The sequence below is a fragment of the Durio zibethinus genome, chromosome 2 (assembly GCF_047325235.1).
Source record: "Durio zibethinus cultivar Kanyao isolate XHJ-2024 chromosome 2, ASM4732523v1, whole genome shotgun sequence".
NCBI lineage: Eukaryota > Viridiplantae > Streptophyta > Magnoliopsida > Malvales > Malvaceae > Durio > Durio zibethinus.
In genome coordinates this window covers 17,252,741-17,280,026 of record NC_143163.1, presented here as the reverse complement: position 1 = coordinate 17,280,026, position 27,286 = coordinate 17,252,741, and positions in this window count along the sequence as shown.

Below are 27,286 nucleotides of genomic sequence, written 5' to 3'. Positions count from 1 at the left end.
ACGATTTTCAAAACTTTTTGCAGTTCGGGATTTTTTTAAATTTTTTTGAAAAACGTTCTGGCCCTAAACTTGGTAGTTGTGATCTTTGTATTTTTGTTGGCTTGCACAAAAAAATTCAGCTAAAAACTTGAAGTGTACAAGATTTTGTGACCATTTGAAAAAAGTGTCCTCATTTCAGACACTTTAATGGCTACTGGCAGCAAACCTGTAAAATCTCAAATGCTCTTTAAGGGGGTGTGAGTTCTCGAGGTTTGATGAGGGATAGGGGGCCAATATAAGGGTACAGTACCAGCACTCTTCGCACATCATGTGCGCACACCCCTCGGCCCCCCGATCGCCGGAACCCCAATGCCGCCGGTCAGGTTCTCCAGCAATGCTCCGACAATGGTGCCCCGACGAAGAAAAATGCGACACCAGCACATGCTCGAGCCCAGCATGTGCTGTCACAACCCTCGGTCTGGTCCGATCTTAGACTGGGAATGAACTCCGTATGCTTAGACTGGGATTGAACTCTGTATGCCTAAGACAACCCACAAAACGAGCGTGCGGGCGCTCAGCTGGCCAGAGGGGCGGGATGCACAAGCCGGGGCTCGCTCGAGTCCCCTCTACGTGCTGGCAATCCTGGGCCGCAACCCTTTGTTCGGTCTGATCTCAGACTAGGAATGGACTCCGTATGCCTAAGCCGACCGATGAAACGAGTGGGCGGGCGGGCGGGCGGGCGGGCACTACGCCGGCTAAAGAGACGGGTTGCGCAAGCCGTGGATCGATAGGGTGATAGGTGGGTTTAGGCACATCTTCATATTTCTGCGAGCCAATGCCATTTTTATGGCTTGTAAATTCACACAATGGTCCCTTAAGCCTTCGCGTGAAGTTTCATGGCAAGAAGACTCGTTTTTTATTTTTCATGATTTTCAAAACATTTTACGATTCGGGATTTTTTAAAATTTTTTTGGAAAGAGTTTTTGCCCCAAACTTGGTAGACGTGATCCTTGTATTTTTGTTGGCATGCACAAAACAATTCAGCTAAAAACTCGAAGTGTACAAGATTTTGTTAGCATTTGAAAAAAGTGTCCCCATTTCAGATACTTTAATGGCTACTGGCAGCAAACCTGTAAAATCTCAAATGCTCTTTAAGGGGGTGTGAGTTCTCAAGGTTTGATGAGTGATAGGGGGCCAATATAAGGGCCAAGTACCAGCACCCATTGCAAATCATGTGCGTACACCCCCTGGCCCCCCCGATCGTCGAAACCCCATTGCCGTCGGTCAGGTTCTTCGGCGATGCTCCGACGATGGTGCCCCGACGAAGAAAAATACGGCACCGGCACATGGCCGAGCCCAGCATGTGCTGCCGCAACTCTCAGTCCGGTCCAATCTTAGACTAGGAATGAACTCCGTATGCCTAAGTCAACCCACGAAACGAGCTTGCGGGCGCTCAGTCGGCCAGAGACGTGTGATGCTCAAGCCGGGGATCGGTCGGGTCCCCTTCTACGTGCTGTCGATCATGCTACTGCAACCCTCGGTTCGATCCAATCTTAGACTAGGAATGAACTCCCTATGCCTAAGCCAATCGATGAAATGAACGGGAGGGCGGGCGGGCGGGCACTACGCCGGCTAGAGAGATAGGATGCGCAAGCCACGGATCGATAGGGTGGTAGGTGGGTTTAGGCACATCTTCATATTTCTGCATGCCAATGCCATTTTTATGGCTTGTAAATTCATACAATGGTCCTTTAAGCCTTCACGTGAAGTGTCATGGCAAGATGACTCATTTTCTATTTTTCACAATTTTCAAAACTTTTTACAGTTCGAGATTTTTTAAAATTTTTTCGAAAGGAGTTTTTGCCCCAAACTTGGTAGACGTGATCCTTGTATTTTTGTTGCCTTGCACAAAAACATTTAGCTAAAAAGTCAAAGTGTACAAGATTTTGTGACCATTTGAAAAAAGTGTCCCCATTTCAGACACTTTAATGGCTACAGGCAGCAAACCTGTAATATCTCAAATGCTTTTTAAGGGGGTGTGAGTTCTCGAGGTTTGATGAGGGATAGGGGGCCAATATAAGGGCCAAGTACCAGTACCCACCACACATCATGTGTGCACACCCCCCCAGCCCCCCGATCGTCGGAACCCCAATGCCGCTGGTCAAGTTCTTCGCATTGCTCTGGCGATGGTGCCCCGACGAAGAAAAATGCAGCACCAGTACATGCCCGAGCCCAACATGTTCTATCGTAACCCTCGGTCTGGTCTGATCTGAGACTGGGAATGAACTCCGTATGCCTAAGTCAACCCATGAAACGAGCGTGTGAGCGCTCAGTCGGCCAGAGGGGCGGGATGCACAAGCCGGGGATCGATCTGGTCCCCCTCTGCGTGCTGCCGATCCAGTAGCTGTAACCCTTGGTCCGGTCTGATCTTAGACTGGGAATGAACTCCGTATGCCTAAGCCAACTGATGAAACGAACGGGCGGGTGGGCACCACGCCGGCCAGAGAGACGGGATGCGCAAGCCGTGGATCGATAGGGTGGTAGGTGGGTTTAGGCACATCTTCATATTTCTGCGTGCCAATGCCATTTTTATGGCTTGTAAGTTCATACAATGGTCCTTTAAGCCTTCACGTGAAGTTTCATGGCAAGACGACTCGTTTTTTTTTTCACGATTTTCGAAACTTTTTACTGTTCGCGATTTTTTAAAATTTTTTCGAAAGGTGTTTTGGCCCCAAACTTGGTAGACGTGATCCTTGTATTTTTGTTGGCTTGCACAAAAAAATCAGCTAAAAACTCGAAGTGTACAAGATTTTGTGACCATTTAAAAAAGTGTCCCCATTTCAGACACTTTAATGGCTATTGGCAGCAAACCTGTAAAATCTCAAACGCTCTTTAAGAGGGTGTGAGTTCTTGAGGTTTGATGAGGGATAGGGGGCCAATATAAGGGCCACGTACCAGCACCCATCGCACATCATGTGCGCACACCCCCTCCCCGGCCCCTCCGATCGCAGGAACCCCAATGCCGTCAGTCATGTTCTCCGGTGATGCTCCGGCGATGGTGCCCCGATGAAGGAAAATGTGACACCAGCACATGCCCGAGCCCAGCATGTGCTGCCGCAACCCTCCATCCGGTTTGATCTTAGACTGGGAATGCACTCCATATGCTTAGACTGGGAATGAACTCCGTATGCCTAAGTCAACCCACGAAACGAGCGTGCGGGCGCTCAGCCGGCCAGAGGGGTGGGATGCGCAAGTCGGGGATCGGTCGGGTCCCCGTCTGCATGCTGTCGATCCTACTACTGCAACCCTTGGTCTAGTCTGATCTGAGACTGGGAATGAACTCCGTATGCCTAAGCCAACCAATGAAACGAGCGGGCGGACGGGTGGTCAGGCACTATGCCGACCAGAGAGACGGGATGCGCAAGTCGTGGATCGATAGGGTGGTAGGTGGGTTTAGGCACATCTTCATATTTCTACATGCCAATGCCATTTTTATATCTTGTAAATTCATACAATGGTCCCTTAAGCCTTCACGTCAAGTTTGATGGCAAGACGACTCGTTTTCTATTTTTCACGATTTTTAAAACTTTTTACGGTTTGAGATTTTTTAAAATTTTTTTGGAAGGAGTTTTGGCCCTAAACTTTTAAGATGTTATCCTTGTATTTTTGGTGGAATGCATAAAAAAATTCAGCTGAAAACTCGAAGTCTACAAGATTTTGTGACCATTTCAAAAAAGTGTCCCCATTTCAGACACTTTAATGGCTACTGGTAGCAAACCTGTAAAATCTCAAATGCTCTTTAAGAGGGAGTGAGTTCTGGAGGTGTGATGGGGGATAGGAGACCAATATGGGGGCCAAGTACCACCACCCATCGCACATCTTGTGCGCACACCCCCTGGCTCCCCCGATCACCGGAACCCTAATGCCACCGGTCAGGTTCTCCGACGATGCTCCGACGATGGTGCCCCGACGAAGAAAAATGCGGCACAGCCTAGCATGTGCTTTCGTAACCCTCGGTCCGGTTTGATCTTAGACTGGGAATGAACTCCGTATGCCTAGGTCAACCCATGAAACGAGCGTGCGGTGCCCAGCAGGCCAGAGGGGCGGGATGCGCGAGCCGGGCATCGATCGGGTCCCCCTCTGCGTGCTGTCAATCCTGCTGTTGCAACCCATGGTCCGGTCTAATCTTAGACTGGGAATGAACTCCGTATGCCTAAGCCAACTGATGAAACGAGTGGGCGAGCGGGCACCATGCCGGCCAAAGAGACGGAATGCGCAAGCCGTGGATCGATAGGGTGGTAGGTGGGTTTAGGCACATCTTCATATTTCTATGTGCCAATGCCATTTTTATGGCTTGTAAATTCATACAATGGTCCCTTAAGCCTTCACGTGAAGTTTCATGGCAAGACGACTCGTTTCTATTTTTCATGATTTTTGAAAATTTTTACGGTTTGAGATTTTTTAAAATTTTTTCGGAAGGCGTTTTGGCCCCAAACTTGGTACACGCCATCCTTGTATTTTTTTTGGCATGCACAAAAAAATTCAGCTAAAAACTCAAAGTGTACAAGATTTTGTGACCATTTGAAAAAAGTGTCCCCATTTCAGACACTTTAATTGCTACTGGCAGCAAACCTATAAAATCTCAAATGCTCTTTAAGGGGTTGTGAGTTTTCGAGGTTTGATGAGGGATAGGGGGCCAATATAAGGGCCAAGTACCAGTACCCATCGCACAGCATGTGCGTACACCCCCCTCGGCCAGGATCTCCGACGATGCTCCGAAGATGGTGTCTCGACGAAGAAAAATACGGCACCAGCACATGCCCAAGCCCAGTTTGTACTATCGCAACCCTCGATCCGGTCCAATCTTAGACTGGGAATGAACTCCATATGCTTAGACTGGGAATGAACTCCGTACGCCCAAGTCAACCCATGAAACGAGCTTGCGTGCGTTCGATCGGCCAGAGAGACGGGATGCACAAACCGGGGATCGACTGGGGCGCCAACTGTGTGCTACCGATCCTGCTGCCACAACCCTTGGTGGGTCTGATCTTATACTGGGAATGAACTCCGTATGCCTAAGCCAACTGACGAAACGAGCGGACGGGTGAGCAGACGGGCGGGCACTATGCCAGCCAGAGAGACGGGATGCGTAAGCCGTGGATCGATAGGGTGGCAGGTGGATTTAGGCACATCTTCATATTTCTACGTGCCAATCCATTTTTACGGCTTGTAAATTCATACAATGGTCCCTTAAGCCTTCACGTGAAGTTTCATGGCAAGACGACTCGTTTTCTATTTTTCATGATTTTTGAAACTTTTTACGGTTCAGGATTTTTTAAAATTTTTTCGAAAGGAGTTTTGGCCCCAAACTTGGTAGACGTGATCCTTTTATTTTTGTTGGCATGCATAAAACATTTCAGTTAAAAACTAGAAGTGTGCAAGATTTTGTGGCCATTTGGAAAAAGTGTCCCTATTTCAGACACTTTAATAGCTACTGGCAGCAAACCTGTAAAATCTCAATTGCTCTTTAAGGGGGTGTGAGTTCTTGAGGTTTGATGAGGGATAGGGGGCCAATATAAGGGCCAAATACCAGCACCCATCGTACATCATGTGCGCACACCCCTCCGGCCCCCCCGATCATCGAAACCCCAATGCCGTCGGTCAGGTTCTCCGACGATGCTTCGATGATGCTGCCCCGGCAAAGAAAAATGTGGCACTAGCACATGCCCGAGCCCAGCATGTGCTGCTACAACCCTCGGTCTGATCCGATCTTAGACTGGGAATGAACTCCATATGCTTAGACTGGGAATGAATTTCGTATGCCTAAGTCAACCCACGAAACAAGCGTACGGGCGCTGAATCGACCAGAGGGGTGAAATGTGCAAATCGAGGATCGATTGGGTCCCCCGTTGCGCTCTGCCGATCCTGCTGCCGTTACCCTCGGTCTGATCCGATCTTAGACTGGGAATGAACTCCATATGCTTAAGTTAACCCACGAAACGAGCAGAGGGGCAGGATGCGCAAGCTGGGGATCGGTCGGGTCCCCCTCTACATGATGCCGATCCTGCTGCCACAACCCTCAGTTCGATCCAATCTTATACTGGGAATGAACTCCATATGCCTAAGCCAACCGACGAAACAAGTGGTTGGGCGGGCAGGCGGGCGCAACGCCGGCCAGAGAGACGAGATGCGCATGCCGTGGATCGATAGGGTGGTAGGTGGGTTTAGGCACATCTCCATATTTCTGCATGCCAATGCCATTTTTGTGGCTTGTAAATTCATACAATGGTCCCTTAAGCCTTCACGTGAAGTTTCATGGCAAGACGACTCGTTTTTTATTTTTCATGATTTTCAAAACTTTTTCCGGTTCGGGATTTTTTAAATTTTTTTCGGGAGGAGTTTTGGCCCCAAACTTGGTAGACGTGATCCATGTATTTTTGTTGGCATGTACCAAAAAATTTGGCTAAAAACTCAAAGTGTACAAGATTTTGTGACCATTTGAATAAAGTGTCCCCATTTCAGACACTTTAATGGCTACTGGCAGCAAACCTGTAAAATCTCAAATGCTCTTTAAGGGGGTGTGAGTTCTCGAGGTTTGATTAAGGATAGGGGGCCAATATAAGGGCCAAGTACTAACACGCATCGCACATCATGTGCGCACACCGCCCCGACCTCCCGATCGCCAGAACCACAATGCCGCCATTCAGGTTCTCCGGCGATGCTCCGACGATGGTGCCCCGACGAAGAAAAATACGGCACCAGCACATGCTCGAGCCCAGCATGTGCTGCAGCAACCTTCGATCCAGTCTGATCTTAGACTGGGAATGAACTCCATATGCTTTCACTGGGAATGAACTGCTTATCCCTAAGTCAACCCACGAAACGAGCGTGCAGGCGCTCAACCGGCAAGAGGGGCAGGATGCGCAAGCCGGGGATCGGTCGGGTCCCCCTCGGCGTGCTGCCGATCCTACTGCTGCAACCCTTGGTCCTGTCTGATCTTAGACTGGGAATGAACTTCGTATGCCTAAGCCAACCGATGAAACGAGCGGGCAGGCGGGCGGGCACTACGTCGGCCAGAGAGACGGGATGCGCAAGCCGTGGATCGATAGCATGGCAGGTGGGTTTAGGCACATCTTCATATTTCTGCATGCCAATGCCATTTTTATGTTTTGTAAATTCATACAATGGTCCCTTAAGCCTTCACATGAAGTTACATGGCAAGATGACTCATTTTCTATTTTTCACGATTTTCAAAACTTTTTGCGGTTCGGGATTTGTTAACATTTTTTCGAAAGGAGTTTTGGCCCCAAACTTGGTAGACCAGATCCTTTTATTTTTGTTGGCATGCACAAAAAAATTCAGCTAAAAACGCAAAGTGTACAAGATTTTGTGACCATTTGAAAAAACTGCCCCCATTTCAGACACTTTATTGGCTACTAGCAGTAAACTTGTAAAATCTCAAATGCTCTTCAAGGGGGTGTGAGTTCTCGAGGTTTGATGAGGGATAAGGGGCCAATATAAGGGCCAAGAACCAGCACCCATTGCACATCATGTGTGCACACCCCCCCCCCGGCCCCCCGATCATCGGAACCCCAACGCAGTCGGTCAGGCTCTCCGGTGATGCTCCGGTGATGGTGCCCCGACAAAGAAAAATGTGGCACAGCACATGCCCGAGCCCAGCATGTGCTACTACAACCCTCGGTCTGATTTGATCTTAGACTGGGAATGAACTCCATATGCTTAGACTGGGAATGAATTCCGTATGCCTAAGTCAACCCACAAAACGAGTGTGCGGGCGCTCAACAGGCCAGAGGGGCGAAATGCGCAAGCCGAGGATCGGTCGGGTCCCCCAGTACGCGCTACCGATCCTGCTGCCGTTACCCTCGGTCTGATCTGATCTTAGACTGGGAATGAACTCCATATGCCAAAGCCAACCGATGAAACGAGCGGGTGGGCAGGCGGGCACTACGCCGACCAAAGAGACGGGATGCGCAAGCCGTGGATCGATAGGGTGGTAGGTGGGTTTAGGCACATCTTCATATTTCTGCATGCCAATGCCATTTTTATGGCTTGTAAATTCATACAATTGTCCCTTAAGCCTTCACCTGAAGTTTCATGGCAAGACGACTCGTTTTCTATTTTTCATGATTTTTGAAACTTTTTACGGTTTGAGATTTTTTAAAATTTTTTTGGAAGGAGTTTTGGCCCCAAACTTGGTAGACGTGATCCTTGTATTTTTTATGGCATGCAAAAAAAAATTCAGCTAAAAACTCGAAGTGTACATCATGAGCGCACACCCCCCCGGCCCTCTAATCGTCGGAACCCCAATGCCACCGGTCAAGTTCTCTGATGATGCTCCAGCAATGGTGCCCCGACGAAGAAAAATGCGGCACCAGCACATGCCCGAGCCTAGCATGTGCTGTCGCAACCCTCGGTCCGATCCGATCTTAGACCGAGAATGAACTCCGTATGCTTAAACTGGGAATGAACTCTGTATGCCTAAGCCAACCGACGAAACGAGCAGGCGGGCGGGCACTACGCCGGCAAGAGAGACGGGATACGCAAGTTGTGGATCGATAGGGTGGTAGATGGGTTTAGGCACATCTTCATATTTCTACGTGCCAATGCCATTTTTATGGCTTGTAAATTCATACAATGGTACCTTAAGCCTTCACATTAAGTTTCATGGCAAGGCGACTGGTTTTATATTTTTCACGATTTTTGAAACATTTTGCGGTTTGGGATTTTTTAAAATTTTTTCAGGAGGAGTTTTCAACCCAAACATGGTAGACGTGATCCTTGTATTTTTTTTGGCATGCACAAAAAAATTCAGCTAAAAACTCGAAGTGTACAAGATTTTGTGACCATTTGAAAAAAGTGTCCCCATTTCAGACACTTTAGTCGCTACTAGCAGCAAACCTATAAAATCTCAGATGCTCTTTAAGGGGGTGTGAGTTCTCGAGGTTTGATGAGGGATAGGGGGCCAATATAAGGGCCAAGTACCAGCACCCATCGCACATCATGTGCGCACACCCCCCGGCCCCTCCGATCGTCGGAACCCCAATGCCGCCAGTCAGCTTCTCCGGCAATACTCCGGTGATGGTGCCCCGACGAAGAAAAATGCGGCACCAGCACATGCCCGAGCCCAGCATGTGCTGCCGCATCCCTCGGTCCGATCCGATCTTAGACTGGGAAGAAATTCCGTATGCCTATATCAACCCACGAAACGAGCATGCGAGCGCTCAGTCGGCCAGGGGGGCGGGATGCGCAAGCCGGGGATCAGTCGGGTCCCCCTCTACGTGCTGCCGATCCTGCTGCCGCAACCCTCAGTCCGATCCAATCTTAGACTGGGAATGAACTCCGTATGCCTAAGCCAACCGACGAAACGAGTGGTCGGGCGGGCGGGCGGGCTGGCGGGCGCTACGCCGGTTAGAGGGACGGGATGCGCAAGCCATGGATCGGTAGGGTGGTAGGTGGGTTTAGGCACATCTTCATATTTCTACGTGCCAATGCCATTTTTATGGCCTGTAAATTCATACAATGGTCCTTTAAGCCTTCACGTGAAGTTTCATGGCAAGACAACTCGTTTTCTATTTTTCAAGATTTTCGAAACTTTTTACGCTTCAGAATTTTTTAAAATTTTTTCGGTAGGAGTTTTGGCCCCAAACTTGGTAGACGTGATCCTTGTATTTTTGTTGGCATGCGAAAAACAATTTAGCTAAAAACTCGAAATGTACAAGATTTTGTGACCATTTGAAAAAGGTGTCCCTATTTCAGACACTTTAATGGCTACTGGCAGCATACCTGTAAATCTCAAATGCTATTTAAGGGGGTGTGGGTTCTCCAGGTTTGATGACGGATAGGGGGTCAATATAAGCGCCAAGTACCAGCACCCATCGCACATCATGTGCGCACACCCCTCGGCCCCCCGATCACCGGAACCTCAATGTCGTCGGTCAGGTTCTCCGATGATGCTTCAACAATGGTGCCCCAGAGAAATAAAATGTGCCACCAGCACATGCCCGAGCCCAACATGTGCTGCCGCAACCCTCAGTCCGGTCCGGTCTGATCATAGACTGGGAATGAACCTCGAATGCTTAGACTGGGAATGAACTCCGTATGCCTAAGTCAACCCACGAAACAAGCGTACGGGTGCTCAGCCAGCCAGAGAAGCGGGATGCGCAAGCTGGGGATCGCTCGGGTCACCCTCTGCATGCTGCCGCAACCCTCGGTCCGGTTCGATCTTAGACTGGGAATGAACTCCGTATGCCTAAGCCAACCGACGAAATGAGCGAGCGGACGGGCGGGCACTACGCCGGCCGGACAGACGGGATGCACAAGCCGTGAATCGATAGGGTGGTAGGTGGGTTTAGGCACATCTTCATATTTCTACATGCCAATGCCCTTTTTATGGCTTGTAAATTCATACAATGGTCCCTTAAGACCTCACGTGAAGTTTCATGGGAAGACGACTCGTTTTTTATTTTTCACGATTTTTAAAACTTTTTACAGTTCGAGAATTTTTAAATTTTTTCGAAAGGTGTTTTGGCTCCAAACTTGGTAGACGTGATCCTTGTATTTTTGCTGGCTTGCACAAAAAAATTCAGCTAAAAAGTCAAACTGTACAAGATTTTGTGACCATTTGAAAAAAATGTCCCCATTTTAGACACTTTAATGGCTACTGGCAGCAAACCTGTAAAATCTCAAATGCTCTTTTAAGGGGTTGTGAGTTCTCGAGGTTTAATGAGGGATAGGGGGTGACTATAAGGGCCAAGTACCAGCACCCATCGCACATCATGTGCGCACACCCCCCCGACCCCCCGATCGCCAGAACCTCAATACCGTCGGTCAGGTTTTCTGACGATGTTCCGACGATGGTGCCCTGGTGAAGAAAAATGCAGCACCAGCACATGCCGGGGCCCAGCATGTGCTGTCGCAACCCTCGATCCGGTCCGATCTTAGACTGGGAATGAACTCCGTAAGCTTAGACTGGGAATGAACTCCGTATGCCTAAGTCAACCCATGAAATGAGCGTGCGGGTGCTCAATCGGCCAGAGGGGTAGGATGCGCAAGCCGGGGATCGGTCGGGTCCCCCTCTGTGTGCTGCCGATCCTAGTGCCACAACCCTTGGTCTGGTTCGATCTTAGACAGGGAATGAACTCCGTATGCCTGAGCCAACAGACGAAACGAGCGAGCAGGCGGCCAGGCGGGCACTACGTCGGCCAGAGAGACGGGATGCGTAAGCCGGAGATCGATAGGGTGGCTGGTGGGTTTAGGTACATCTTCATATTTCTGCATGCCAATGCCATTTTTATGGCTTGTAAATTCATACAATGTTCCCTTAAGCCTTCACGTGAATTTTCAAGGCAAGACAACTCGTTTTTTATTTTTCAAGATTTTTAAAACTTTTTACGATTCGGGATTTTTTAAAATTTTTTCGGAAGGATTTTTGGCCCCAAACTTGGTAGACGTGATCCCTGTATTTTTGTTGGTACGCCTAAAAAAATTCAGCTAAAAACTCAAACCGTACAAGATTTCATGACCATTTGAAAAAAATATCCCCATTTCAGACACTTTAATGGCTACTGGTAGCAAACCAGTAAAATCTCAAATGCTCTTTAAGGGGGTGTGAGTTCTAGAGGTTTGATGAGGGATAGGGGGCCAATATAATGGCCAAGTAGGAGCACCCATCGCGCATCATGTGCACACACCCCCCCGGACCACCCGATCGTCGGAACCCCAATGCCGCCGGTCAGGTTCTCCGGCGATGGTGCCCCGGTGAAGAAAAATGTGGCACCAGCACATGCCCGAGCCCAACATGTGCTGTCACAACCCTCGATCCGGTCCGATCTTAGACTGGGAATGAACTCCATATGCTTAGACTAGGAATGAACTCCGTATTTTACTAAGTCAACCCACGAAACAAGTGTACGAGGGCTCAGCCGGCCAGAGGGGCGGGATGCGCAAGCCGGAGATCGGCCGGGTCCCCCTCTGCGTGCTGCCAATCTTGCTGCCGTAACCCTCAGTCCGGTTTGATCTTACACTAGGATTGAACTCTGTATGCCTAAGCCAACCGATGAAACAAGCGGGAAGGCGGGCACTACGTCGGCCAGAGAGGCGGGATGCGCAAGCCATAGATCGATAGGGTAGTAGGTGGGTTTAGGCACATCTTCATATTTCTATGTGCCAATGCCATTTTTATGGCTTGTAAATTCATACAATGGTCCCTTAAGCGTTCACATGAAGTTTTCTATTTTTCATGATTTTTGAAACTTTTTACAGTTCGAGATTTTTTAAAATTTTTTCAGAAGGAGTTTTGGCCCCAAACTTCATAGACGTGGTCCTTGTATTTTTTTTGGCATGCACAAAAAAATTTAGCTAAAAACTCGAAGTGTACAAGATTTTGTGACCATTTGAAAAAAGTGTCCCCATTTCAGACACTTTAATGGCTACTGGCAGCAAACCTGTAAAATCTCAAATGCTCTTTAAGGGGGTGTGACTTCTCGAGGTTTGATGAGGGATAGGGGCCAATATAAGGCAAGTACTAGCACCCATCGCACATCATGTGCGCCACCCTCGGCCCCCGATCATCAGAACCTCAACCCTGTCGGTCAGGTTCTTCGGTGATGCTCCAACGATGGAGCCCCGACAAAAAAATGCGGCATCAACACATGCCCGAGCCTAGCATATGCTGCCATAACCCTCGGTCCGGTCCGATCTTAGACTGGGAATGAGCTCCGTATGCTTAGACTAGGAATGAACTCCGTATGCCTAAGTCAACCCACGAAACTAGTGTGCGGGTGCTCAACCGGCTAGAGGGGTGGGATGCGTAAGCCGGGCATCGGTCGGGTCCCTCTCTGCGTGCTGCCGATCCTATAGCTACAACCCTCCGTCGGGTCTGATCTTAGACTGGGAATGAAGTATGCCTAAGCCAACCGATGAAACGAGCGGGTAGGTGGGCGGGCACTACGTCGGCCAGAGAGATCGGATGCGCAAGCCATGGATCGATAGGGTGGTAGGTGGGTTTAGGCACATCTTCATATTTCTACATGCCAATGCCATTTTTATGGCTTGTAAATTCATACAACGGTCCCTTAAGTCTTCACGTGAAGTTTCATGGAAAGACGACTCATTTTCTATTTTTCACGATTTTTGAAACTTTTTATGGTTTGGGATTTTTTAAAATTTTTTCGGAAGGAGTTTTGGCCCCAAACTTGGTAGACATGATCTTGTATTTTTGTTGGCATGCATAAAAAAATTCAGCTCAAAACTCGAAGTGTACAAGATTCTGTGACCATTTGAAGAAAGTGTCCCCATTTTAGACACTTTAATGGCTACTGGAAGCAAACTTGTAAAATCTTAGATGCTCTTTAAGGGGGTGTGAGTTCTCGAGGTTTGATGAGGGATAGGGCGCCAATATAAGGGGCAAGTACTAGCACCCATCGCGGATCATGTGCGCACACCCCTCCGGCCCTTTTGATCGTCAAAACCCCAATGCCACCGGTCAGGTTCTCCGATGATGCTCTAACGATGGTGCCCCAACAAAGAAAAATACGGCACCAACACATGCTCGAGCCCAACATGTGCTGCCGTAACCCTCGGTCCGATCTGATCTTAGACTGGGAATGAACTTCGTATGCTTAGACTGGTAATGAACTCCGTATGCCTAAGTCAACCCACGAAACGAGCATGCGGGCGCTCAGTCGACCAAAGGGGCGGGATGCGCAAGCCGGGGATCGGTCGGGTCCCCCTCTGCGTGCTGCCGATCTTGCTGCTGCAACCCTCAGTCCGGTTCGATCTTAGACTGGGAATGAACTCCGTATGCCTAAGCCAACCGACGAAACGAGCGGACGGGCGGGCACTACGTATGCCAGAGAGACGGGATGCGCAAGCTATGGATCGATGGGGTGGCAAGTGGGTTTAGGTACATCTTCATATTTCTGTGTTCCAATGCCATTTTTATGGCATGTAAATTCATACAATGGTCCCTTAAGCCTTCACATGAAGTTTCATGGTAAGACGACTCGTTTTCTATTTTTCATGATTTTTGAAACTTTTTATGGTTCGGGATTTTTTAAAATTTTTTTGAAAAGAGTTTTGGCCCCAAACTTGGTAGACGTGATCCTTGAATTTTTGTTGGCATGCACAAAAAAATTCAGCTAAAAATTTGAAGTGTACAAGATTTTGTGACCATTTGAAAAAAGTAACCCCATTTCAGACACTTTAATGGCTACTGGCAGCAAACCTGTAAAATCTCAAATGCTCCTTAAGGGGGTGTGAGTTCTCAAGGTTTGATGAGGGATAGGGGGCCAATATAAGGGCCAAGTACCAGCACCCATCACACATCATGTGCGGACACCCCCCGGCCCCCCGATCGTCGGAACCCCAATGCCGCCAGTTAGGTTCTCTGGCGATGCTCCGACGATGGTGCCCCGACGAAGGAAAATGCGGCACCAGCACATGCCCGAGCCCAACATGTGCTACCGCAACCCTCAGTCCGGTCCGATCTTAGACTGGGAATGAACTTCATATGCTTAGACTGGTAATGAACTCCGTATGCCTAAGTCAACCCACGAAATGAGCGTACGGGTGCTCAGCCGGCCAGAGGGGCGGGATGCGCAAGTCGGGGATCGGTCGGGTCCCCCTCTGTGTGCTGCCGATCTTGCTGCCACAACCCTCGGTCCGGTCCAATCTTAGATTGGGAATGAACTCCATATGCCTAAGCCAACCGACCAAACGAGCGGACGGGCGGGCACTACGTCGGCCAGAGAGACGGGATGCGCAAGCTGTGGATCGATGGGGTGGCAAGTGGGTTTAGGCACATCTTCATATTTTTGTGTGCCAATGCCATTTTTATGGCATGTAAATTCATACAATGGTCCCTTAAGCCTTCACATGAAGTTTCATGTCAAGACGACTCGTTTTCTATTTTTCATGATTTTTGAAACTTTTTACGGTTCGAAATTTTTTAAAATTTTTTTGAAGGAGTTTTGGCCCCAAACTTGGTAGACGTGATCCTTGTATTTTTCTTGGCATGCACAAAACAATTCAGCTAAAAACTGGAAGTGTACAAGATTTTGTGACCATTTGAAAAAAGTGTCCCCATTTCAGACACTTTAATTGCTACTGGCAGCAAACCTGTAAAATCTCAAATGCTCTTTAAGGACGTGTGAGTTCTCGAGGTTTGATGAGGGATAGGGGGCCAATATAAAGGCCAAGTACCAGCACCCATCGCACATCATGTGCACACACCCCTCGACCCCCCTGATCGTCGAAACCCCAATGCCGCCGGTCAGGTTCTCCGACGATGCTCCGACGATGGTGCCCCGACAAAGAAAAATGCGGCACCAGCACATGCCCGAGCCTAGCATGTGCTACCGTAACCCTCGGTCCGGTCCGATCTCAGACTGGGAATGAACTCCATATGCCTAAGTCAACCCGCGAAATGAGCGTACGAGCGCTCAACCGACCAGAGGGGCAGGATATGCAAGCCGAGGATCGACCGGGTCCCCCTCTACGTGCTGTCGATCCTACTGCCGCAACCCTCACTCCGGTTCGATGTTAGATTGGGAATGAACTTCGTATGCCTAAGCCAACCGATGAAACGAGTGGGCGGGCGGGCACTACGTCGGCCAGAGAGACGGGATGCGCAAGCCTTTGATCGATAGGGTGGTAGGTGGGTTTAGGCACATCTTCATATTTTTGTGTGCCAATACCATTTTTATGGCTTTTGAATTCATACAATGGTCCCCTAAGCCTTCACGTGAAGTTTCATGGCAAGACGACTCGTTTTCTATTTTTCATGATTTTTGAAACTTTTTACGGTTCAAGATTTTTTAAAATTTTTTTGGAAGGAGTTTTGGCCCCAAACTTGGTAGACGTGATCCTTGTATTTTTGTTGGCATGCACAAAACAATCCAGTTAAAAACTCGAAGCGTACAAGATTTTGTGACCATTTGCAAAAAGTGTCCCCATTTCAGACACTTTAGTGGCTACTGGCAGCAAACTTGTAAAATCTCAAATGATCTTTAAGAGGGTGTGAGTTCTCGAGGTTTGATGAGGGATAGGGGGCCAATATAAGGGCCAACTACCAGCACCCATCGCACATCATGTACGCACACCCCCTTGGCCCCCCGATCGTCGGAACCTTAATGCCGTCGGTCAGGTTCTCCGGTGATGCTCGGGCGATGGTGCGTCGGCGAAGAAAAATGCGGCACCAGCACATACCCGAGCCCAGCATGTGCTGCCGCCACCCTCGGTCTAGTCCGATCTTAGACTAGGAATGAACTCTGTATGCTTAGACTAGGAATGAACTCCATATACCTAAGTCAACCCACGAAACAAGCGTACGGGCGCTCAGCTAGCCATAGGGGCGGGATGCACAAGCCGGGGATCGATCGGGTCCCCCTCTGCATGCTGCCCATCCTACTACCACAACCCTCAGTTCGAAACGATCTTAGACTAGGAATGAACACCGCACGCCTAAGCCAACTGATGAAACGAGCACGCGGGTGGGCAGGCAGGCACTACGTCGGCCAGAGAGATGGGATGCGCAAGACGTGGATCGATACGGTGGTAGGTGGGTTTAGGCACATCTTCATATTTCTTCCTGCCAATGCCATTTTTATGGCTTGTAAATTCATACAATGGTCCCTTAAGCCTTCACGTGAAGTTTCATGGCAAGAGGACTCGTTTTCTGTTTTTCATGATTTTTGAAACTTTTTGCGGTTTGGGATTTTTTAAAACTTTTTTGGAAGGAGTTTTGGCCCCAAACTTGGTAGACATGATCCTTGTATTTTTGTTGGCATGCACAAAAAAATTTAGCCAAAAACTCGAAGTATACAAGATTTTGTGACTATTTGAAAAAAGTGTCCCCATTTAAGACACTTTAATGGCTACTGGTAGCAAACCTGTAAAATCTCAAATGCTCTTCAAGGGGGTGTGAGTTCTCGAGGTTTGATGAGGGATAGGGGACCAATATAATGGCCAAGTACCAGCATCCATCGCACATCTTTTGCGCACACCCCCCGGCCCCCCGATCGTCGAAACCTCAATGCCGTCGGTCAGGTTCTCCGGCGATGCTCCGGCGGAGGTGCCCCGATGAAGAAAAATGCGGCACTGGCACATGCCCAAGCCCAGCATGTGCTGTTGCAACCATCAGTCCCATCCGATCCTAGACTGGGAATGGACTTCGTATGCTTAGACTGGGAATTAACTCCGTATGCCTAAGTCAACCCACGAAACGAGCGTGCAGGCGCTCAGCCAACTAGAGGGGTGGGATGCGCAAGGCGGGGATTGGCTGGGTCACCCTCTGCGTGCTACCGATCCTGCTGCCGCAACCCTCAGTTCGATCCGATCTTAGACTGGGAATGAACTCCGTATGCCTAAGCCAACCATTGAAACGAGCAGACGTGCGGGTGGGCGGGCACTACGTCGGCCAGAGAGACGGGATGCGCAAGCCGTGGATCGATAGGGTGGTAACTGGGTTTAGGCACATCTTCATATTTCTGCCTGCCAATGCCATTTTTATGGCTTGTAAATTCATACAATGGTCCCTTAAGCCTTCACGTGAAGTTTCATGGCAAGACAACTCGTTTTCTATTTTTCATGATTTTTGAAACTTTTTACGGTTCGTGATTTTTTAAAATTTTTCGAAAGGAATTTTGGCCCCAAACTTGGCAGACGTGATCCTTGTATTTTTGTTGGCATGCATAAAAAAATTCAGCTAAAAACTCGAAGTGTACAAGATTTTGTGACCATTTGAAAAAAGTTTCCCCATTTAAAACACTTTAAGGGCTACTAGCAACAAGCCTGTAAAATCTCAAATGCTCTTTAAAGGGGTGTAAGTTCTCGAGGTTTGATGAGGGATAGGGGGCCAATATAAGGGCCAAGTACCAGCACCCATCACATATCATGTGCGCACAACCCCCCGGCCCCCTCGATCGCCGGAACCCCAATGCCGTCGGTCAGGTTCTCCAGCATGTGTTGTTGCAACCTTCAGTCTGGTCCGATTTTAGACTGGGAATGAACTTCGTATGCCTAAGTCAACCCACGAAACGAGCGTGCGGGTGCTCAACCGGCCAGAGGGGCGGGATGCGCAAGCCGAGGATCAGTCGGATCCCCCTATGTGTGCTGTCGATCCTGCTACCGCAACCCTCAGTCTGGTCCAATTTTAGACTGGGAATGAACTTCGTATGCCTAAGCCAACTGACGAAACGAGCAGGCGTGCGGGCGGGCGGGCACTACGTCGGCCAGAGAGACGTGATGCGCAAGCCGTGGATTTATAGGGTGGTAGCTGGGTTTAGGCACATCTTCATATTTTTGCATGGCAATGCCATTTTTATGGCTTGTAAATTCATACAATGGTCCCTTAAGCCTTCACGTGAAGTTTCATGGCAAGATGACTCGTTTTCTATTTTTCATGATTTTTGAAACTTTTTACGGTTCGAGATATTTTTATATTTTTTTGAAATGAGTTTTGGCCCCAAACTTGGTAGACATGATCCTTGTATTTTTACTGGCATGCCCAGAAAAATTCAGCTAAAAACTCAAAGTGTACAAGATTTTGTGACCATTTGAAAAAAGTGTCCCTATTTCAGACACTTTAATGGCTACTAGCAGCAAACCTGTAAAATCTCAAATGCTCTTTAAGGGAGTGTGAGTTCTTGAGGTTTGATGAGGGATAGGGGGCCAATATAAGGGCCTAGTACTAGCACCCATCGCACATCATGTGTGCAACCCCCCCGGCCCCCCCGATTGCCGAAACCCCAATGCCGCCGGTCAGGTTCTCCGACGATGCTCCAGCGATGGTGCCCCGGTGAAGAAAATTATGGCACTAGCACATGCCCGAGCCCAGCATGTGCTGTCGCAACCCTTGGTCCGGTCCGATCTTAGACTGGGAAAGAACTCCGTATGCTTAGACTGGGAATGAACTCCGTATGCCTAAGTCAACCGACGAAACGAGCGTGCGGGCGCTCAGCCAGCCAAAGGGGTGGGATGCACAAGCCGGGGATTGGTCGGGTCCTCCTCTATGTGCTGTCGATCCTATTACCGCAACCCTTGGTCTGATCTGATCTTAGGCTGGGAATGAACTCCGTATGCCTAAGCCAACCGAGGAAACGAGCAGGTGAGCGGGCGGACGGGCGGGCACTACGCCAGCCAGAGAGACGAGATGCACAAGCCGTGTATCGATAAGGTGGTAGGTGGGTTTAGGCACATATTCATATTTTTTTGTGCCAATGCCATTTTTATGGCTTGTAAATTCATACAATGGTCCCTTAAGCCTTCACGTGAAGTTTCATGGCAAGACGACTCGTTTTTTATTTTTCACGATTTTTGAAACTTTTTAGGGTTCGAGATTTTTTAAAATTTTTTCGAAATGAGTTTGGCCCCAAACTTGGTAGATGTGATCCTTGTATTTTTGTTGGCATGGACAAAACATTTCAGGTAAAAACTTGAAGTGTACAAGATTTTGTGACCATTCGAAAAAAGTATCCCCATTTCAGACACTTTAATGGCTACTAGCAGCAAACCTGTAAAATCTCTAATGCTCTTTAAGGGAGTGTGAGTTCTTGAGGTTTGATGAGGGATAGGGGGCCAATATAAGGGCCAAGTACTAGCAGCCATCGTACATCATGTGCGCACACCCCCCCGGCCCCCCTGATTGCCGAAACCCCAATGCCGCCGGTCAGGTTCTCCGACGATGCTTCGGCGATGGTGCCCCGGTGAAGAAAATTATGGCACTAGCACATGCCCGAGCCCAGCATGTGCTGTCGCAACCCTTGGTCCGATCCGATCTTAGACTGGGAAAGAACTCCTTATGCTTAGACTGGGAATGAACTCCGTATGCCTAAGTCAACCCACGAAACGAGCGTGCGGGCGCTCAGCCGGCCAAAGGGGCGGAATGCACAAGCCGGGGATTAGTCGGGTCCTCCTCTATGTGCAGCTGATCCTATTATCGTAACCCTCGGTCTGATCTGATCTTAGGCTGGGAATGAACTCCGTATGCCTAAGCCAATAGAGGAAACGAGCAGGCGAGCGGGCGGGCGGGCGGGCACTACGCCAGCCAGAGAGACGAGATGCACAAGCCGTGTATCGATAGGGTGGTAGGTGGGTTTAGGCACATATTCATATTTTTTTGTGCCAATGCCATTTTTATGGCTTGTAAATTCATACAATGGTCCCTTAAGCCTTCACATGAAGTTTCATGGCAAGACGACTCATTTTCTATTTTTCACGATTTTTGAAACTTTTTAGGGTTCAAGATTTTTTAAAATTTTTTCGAAACGAGTTTGGCCCCAAACTTGGTAGATGTGATCCTTGTATTTTTGTTGGCATGCACAAAACATTTCAGGTAAAAACTCAAAGTGTACAAGATTTTGTGACCATTTGAAAAAAGTGTCCCTATTTCAGACACTTTAATGACTACTAGCAACAAACCTATAAAATCTCAAATGCTCATTAAGAGGGTGTGAGTTCTTGAGGTTTGATAAGGGATAGGGGGCCAATATAAGGGCCAAGTACCAGCACCCATCGCACATCATGTGCACACACCGGCCCCTCGGCCCCCAGATCGTCGGAACCCCAATGTCGCCAGTCAGGTTCTCCGGCGATGCTCCGGTGACGGTGCCTCGACGAAGAAAAATACGACACCAGCACATGCCCGAGCCCAGAATGTGCTGCCACAACCCTCAGTCCGGTTTGATCTTAGATAGGGAATGAACTCTGTATGCTTAGACTGGTAATGAACTCCGTATGCCTAAGTCAACCCACGAAACGAGCGTGCAGGCGCTCAGCCAGCCAGAGGGGAGGGATGCGCAAGCCTGGGATCAATCGGGTCCCCCTCTGTGTACTACCGATCCTTCCACCGCAACACTTGATCCGATGGGAATGAACTCTGTATGCCTAAGCCAACCGATGAAATGAGTGGGCGGGCACTACGTCGGCCAGAGAGACGGGATGCACAAGCCGTGGATCGATAGAGTGGTTGGTGGGTTTAGGCACATCTTCATATTTCTACGTGCCAATGCCATTTTTATGACTTGTAAATTCATATAATGGTCCCTTAAGCCTTCACATGAAGTTTCAGGGCAAGACGACTCGTTTTCTATTTTTCACGATTTTCAAAACTTTTTTCGGTTCGGGATTTTTTAAAATTTTTTCGGAAAGTTTTTTGGCCCCAAACTTGGTAGATGATCCTTGTATTTTTGTTGGCATGCACAAAAAAATTCAGCCAAAAACTCAAAGTGTACAAGATTTTGTGACCATTTGAAAAAAGTGTTCCCATTTCAAACACTTTAATGGCTACTGGCAGCAAACCTGTAAAATCTCAAATGCTCTTTAAGAGGGTGTGAGTTCTCGAGGTTTCATGAGGGATAGGGGGCCAATATAAGGGCCAAGTACCAGGATGCATCGCACATCATGTGCGCACACCCCCCGGCCCTCCCGATCGCTGGAACCCCAATACCGCCGGTCAGGTTCTCCGGTGATGCTTCGACGATGGTGCCCTGACGAAGAAAAATGCGGCACCAGCACATGCGCGAGCCCAGCATGTGCTGCCGTAACCCTTGGCCAGATCCAATCTTAGACTGGGAAAGAACTTCGTATGCTTAGACTGGGAATGAACTCCGTGTGCCTAAGCCAACCGACGAAATGAGTGGGCGGGCGGGCGCGCAGGGACTACGCCAGCCAGAGAGACGGGATGCGCAAGCCGTGGATCGATAGGGTGGTAGGTGGGTTTAGGTACATCTTCATATTTCTGCATGCCAATGCCATTTTTATGGCTTGTAAATTCATACAATGGTCCCTTAAGCCTTCACGTGAAGTTTCATGACAAGACGACTCGTTATCTATTTTTCACGATTTTTAAAACTTTTTGCGGTTCGAGATTTTTTAAAATTTTTTTCGAAGGTGTTTTAGCCCCAAACTTGGTAGATGTGATCCTTGTTTTTTTGTTGGCAGGCACAAAAAAATTCAGCAAAAAACTCAAAGTGTACATGATTTTGTGACCATTTGAAAAAAATGTCCCCATTTCAGACACTTTAATGGCTACTGGCAGCAAACCTATAAAATCTCAAATGCTCTTTAAGGGGGTGTGAGTTCTTGAGGTTTGATGAGGGATAGGGGGCCAATATAAGGGCCAAGTACCAGCACCCATCGCACATCATGTGGGCACACCCCGCCCGGCCCCCCCGATCGTCGGAACCCCAATTCTGCCGGTCAGGTTCTCCGGCGATGTGCCCCGGCAAAGAAAAATGCGTCACCAGCACATGCCCGAGCCTAGTATGTGCTGCCGCAACCCTTAGTCCAGTCCGATCTTAGACTGGGAAAGAACTTCGTATGCTTAGATTGGGAATGAACTTTGTATGCCTACGTCAACCCACGAAACGAGCGTGCGGACCTCAGCCGGCCAGAGGGGCGAGATGTGCAAGTCGGGGATCGATCGAGTCCCCCTCTGCATGCTATCGATCCTACTATCGCAACCCTCAGTCCGGTCCAATCTTAGACTAGGAATGAACTCCGTATGCCAAAGCCAACCGACGAAACGAGTGGGCGGGCGGGCGGGCACTACTCTGGCGAGAGAGACGGGATGCGCAAGCCGTGGATCGATAGGGTGGTAGGTGGGTTTAGGCACATCTTCATATTTCTGCATGCCAATGCCATTTTTATGGCTTGTAAATTCATACAACGGCCACCTTAAGCCTTCTCGTGAAGTATCATGGCAAGACGACTCATTCTCTATTTTTCAAAATTTTTAAAACTTTTTTTGGTTCGGGATTTTTTAAAATTTTTTTGGAAGGAGTTTTAACCCCAAACATGGTAGACGTGATCCTTGTATTTTTCTTGTCTTGCACAAAAAAATTCAGCTAAAAACTCAAAGTGTACAAGATTCTGTGACCATTTGAAAAAGTGTCCCCATTTAAGACACTTTAATTGCTACTGGCAGCAAACCTATAAAAGCTCAAATACTCTTTAAGGGGGTGTAAGTTCTTGAGGTTTGATAAGGGATAGGGGGCCAATATAAGGGCCAAGTACCAGCGCCCATCGCACATCATGTGGGCACACCCCGCCCGGCCCCCCTGATCGTCGGAAACCCAATTCCACTGTCAGGTTCTCCCGCGCTGGTGCCCCGGCAAAGAAAAATGCGTCACCAGCACATGCTCGAGCCCAGCATGTGCTGTCATAACCCTCGGTCCAGTTCGATCTTAGACTGGGAAAGAACTCCGTATGCTTAGACTGGGAATGAACTCTGTATGCCTAAGTCAACCCACGAAACGAGCGTGCGGGCGCTCAGCCGGCCGAAGGGGTGGGACGCACAAGCCGGGGATCAGTCGAGTCCCCCTCTGCGTGCTGTCAATCCTACTATTGCAACCCTCGATCTGATCCAATCTTAGACTGGGAATGAACTCTGTATGCCTAAGCCAGCCGACAAAACGAGCGGGCGGGCGGGCAGGCACTGCGCCGGCCAGAGAGACGGGATGCGCAAGCCGTGGATCGGTAGCGTGGTAGGTGGGTTTAGGCACATCTTCATATTTCTGCATGCCAATGCCATTTTAGAGGCTTGTAAATTCATGCAATGGTCCCTTAAGCCTTCACGTGAAGTTTCATGGCAAGACGACTCGTTTTCTATTTTTCACGATTTTCAAAACTTTTTACGGTTCGGGATTTTTTAAAATTTTTTCGGAAGCAGTTTTGGCCCCAAACTTGCTAGATGTGATCCTTGTATTTTTGTTGGCATGCACAAAACAATTCAGCTAAAAACGCGAAGTGTACAAGATTTTGTGACCATTTGAAAAAAGTGTCCCCATTTCAGACACTTTAATGGCTACTGGCATCAAACCTGTAAAATCTCAAATGCTCTTCTAGTGGGTGTGAGTTCTCGAGGTTTGATGAGGGATAGGGGGCCAATATAAGGGCCAAGTACCAGCACCCATCGCACATCATGTGCGCACACCCCCCGGCCCCCCCGATCACCGGAACCCCAATACCGTTGATCAGGTTCTCCGATGATGCTCCGAAGATGGTGCCCTGGCGAAGAAAAATGCGGCACCAGCACATGCTCGAGCCCAGCCTGTGCTGTCGCAACCCTTGGTCCAGTTTGATCTTAGACTGGGAATGAACTCCGTATGCCTAAGTCAACCCATGAAACGAGCGTGCGGGTGCTCAACCGGCCAGAGGGGTGGGATGCACAAGCCAGGGATCGACTGGGTCCCTCTTTACGTGCTACCGATCCTACTACCGCAACCCTCAGTCCGATCTGATCTTAGACTGGGAATGAACTCCGTATGCCTAAGCCAACCGACGAAACGAGCAAACGGGCGGGCGGGCGAGCGGGCACTACGCTAGTCAGAGACATGGGATGCGCAAGCCGTGGATCGATAGGGTGGTAGGTGGGTTTAGGCACATCTTCATATTTCTGCATGCCAATGCCATTTTTATGGCTTGTAAATTCATACAATGGTCCCTTAAGCCTTCATGTGAAGTTTCATGGCAAGACGACTTGTTTTCTATTTTTCATGATTTTTGAAACTTTTTACGGTTCGGGATTTTCTAAAATTTTTTCGAAATGAGTTTTGGCCACAAACTTGGAAGACGTGATCCTTGTATTTTTGTTGGGATGCACAAAAAAATTCAGCTAAAAATTCGAAGTGTACAAGATTTTGTGACCATTTGAAAAAAGTGTCCCCATTTTAGACACTTTAATGGCTATTGGCAGCAAACCTGTAAAATCTCAAATGCTCTTCAAGGGGGTGTGATTTCCCGAGGTTTGATGAGGGAAAGGGGGCCAATATAAGGGCCAAGTACCAGCACCCATCGCACATCATGTGTACACACCCCCCCGGCCCCCCTGATCACCGGAACCCCAATGCCGCTGGTCAGGTTCTCCGGCGATGCTCCGATGATGGTGCCCTGGCGAAGAACAATGCGGTACCAGCACATGCTCGAGCCCAGCATGTGCTGCTGCAACCCTTGGTCCAGTCTGATCTTAGACTGGGAATGAACTCCGTATGCTTTGACTGGGAATGAACTCCGTATGCCTAAGTCAAACCACGAAACGAGCGTGCGGGCGCTCAACCGGCTAGAGGGGCGGGATGCGAAAGCCAGGAATTGACCGAGTCCCCCTCTACGTGCTGCCGATCCTACTGCCACAACCCTTGATCCTGTCCGATCTTAGACTGGGAATGAACTCCGCATGCCTAAGCCAACCGACGAAACGAGCGGGTGGGCGGGCACTACGCCGGTTAGAGAGACGGGATGCGCAAGCCGTGGATCGATAGGGTGGTAGGTGGGTTTAGGCACATCTTCATATTTCTGCGTGCCAATGCCATTTTTATGGCTTGTAAATTCATACAATGGTCCCTTAAGCCTTCACGTGAAGTTTCATGGCAAGACAACTCGTTTTCTATTTTTCATGATTTTTGAAACTTTTTACGGTTCGAGATTTTTCAAATTTTTTCGAAAGGAGTTTTGGAACCAAACTTGGTAGATGTGATCCTTGTATTTTTGTTGGCACGCACAAAACAAATCAGCAAAAACCTCGAAGTGTACAAGATTTTGTGAGCATTTGAAAAAAGTGTCCCCATTTCAGACACTTTAATGGCTACTGGCAGTAAACCTGCAAAATCTCAAATGCTCTTTAAAGGGGTGTGAGTTCTCGAGGTTTGTGAGGGATAGGGGGCAAATATAAGGGCCAAGTACCAGCACCCATCACACATCATGTGCGCACACCCCCCCCGCCCCCCCGATCACCGGAATCCCAATGCCGCCAGTCAGGTTCTCTGGCGATGCTCCGACGATGGTGCCCCAGCGAAGAAAAATGCGACACCAGCACATGCCCAAGCCCAGCATGTGCTGCCACAACCCTCGGTACGGTCCGATCTTAGACTGAGAATGAACTCCGCATGCTTAAACTGGGAATCAACTCTGTATGCCTAAGTCAACCCATGAAACGAGCATGCGGGCGCTCAACCGACCAGAGGGGTAGAATGCGTAAGTCGGGGATCGATCGAGTCCCTCTCTGTGTGCCATCAATCCTGCTACCGTAGCACTTGGTCTAGTCCGATCTTAGACTGGGAATGAACTCCGTATGCCTAAGCTAATCGACGAAACGGCCAGAGAGACGGGATGCACAAGCCGTAGATCGATAGGGTGGTAGGTGGGTTTAGGCACATCTTCATATTTCTGCATGCCAATGCCATTTTTATGGCTTGTAACTTCATACAATGGTGCCTTAAGCCTTCACGTGAAGTTTCATGGCAAGATGACTCATTTTCTATTTTTTACGATTTTTGAAATGTTTTGCGGTTCGGGATTTTTTAAAATTTTTTTGGAACGAGTTTTGGCCCCAAACTTGGTAGACGTGATCCTTGTATTTTTGTTGACATGCACAAAACAATTCAGCTAAAAACTCGAAGCGTACAAGATTTTGTAACCATTTGAAAAAAGTATCCCCATTCTAGACACTTTAATGGCTACTGGCAGCAAACCTGTAAAATCTCAAATGCTCTTTAAGGGGGTGTGAGTTCTCGAGGTTTGATGAGGGATAGGGGGCAAATATAAGGGTCAAGTACCAGCACCCATCGCACATCATGTGCGCACACCCCCCGGCCCCCCGATCGCCGGAACCCCAATCCTGCCGATTAGGTTCTTCGACGATGCTCTGTCGATGGTGCCTTAGCAAAGAAAAATGCGGCACCAGCACATGCCCGAGCCCAGCATGTGCTGCCGCAACCCTCGGTCTGATCCGATCTTAGACTGGGAATGAACTCTGTATGCTTAGACTGGGAAAGAACTCCGTATGCCTAAGTCAACCCACGAAACGAGCATGCGGGCGCTCAGTCGGCCAGAGGGGCGGGATGCGCAACCGGGGATCAACCAGGTCCCCCTCTGCGTGCTACCGATGTTGCTGCTGCAACCGTCGGTCTGGTGCGATCTTAGACTGGAAATGAACTCCGTATGCCTAAGCCAACCGACGAAACGAGCGAGCGGGTGGGCGGGCGGGCACTACGCCGGCTAGAGAGATGGGATGCGCAAGCCGTGGATCGATAGGGTGGTAGGTGGGTTTAGGCACATCTTCATATTTCTGCTTGCCAATGCCATTTTTATGGCTTGTAAATTCATACAATGGTACCTTAACCCTTCACGTGAAGTTCCATGGCAAGAGGACTCGTTTTCTGTTTTTCACGATTTTTGAAACTTTTTACGGTTCGGGATTTTTTAAAACTTTTTCGGAAGGAATTTTGGCCCCAAACTTGGTAGACATGATCCTTGTATTTTTGTTGGCATGCACAAAAAAATTTAGCTAAAA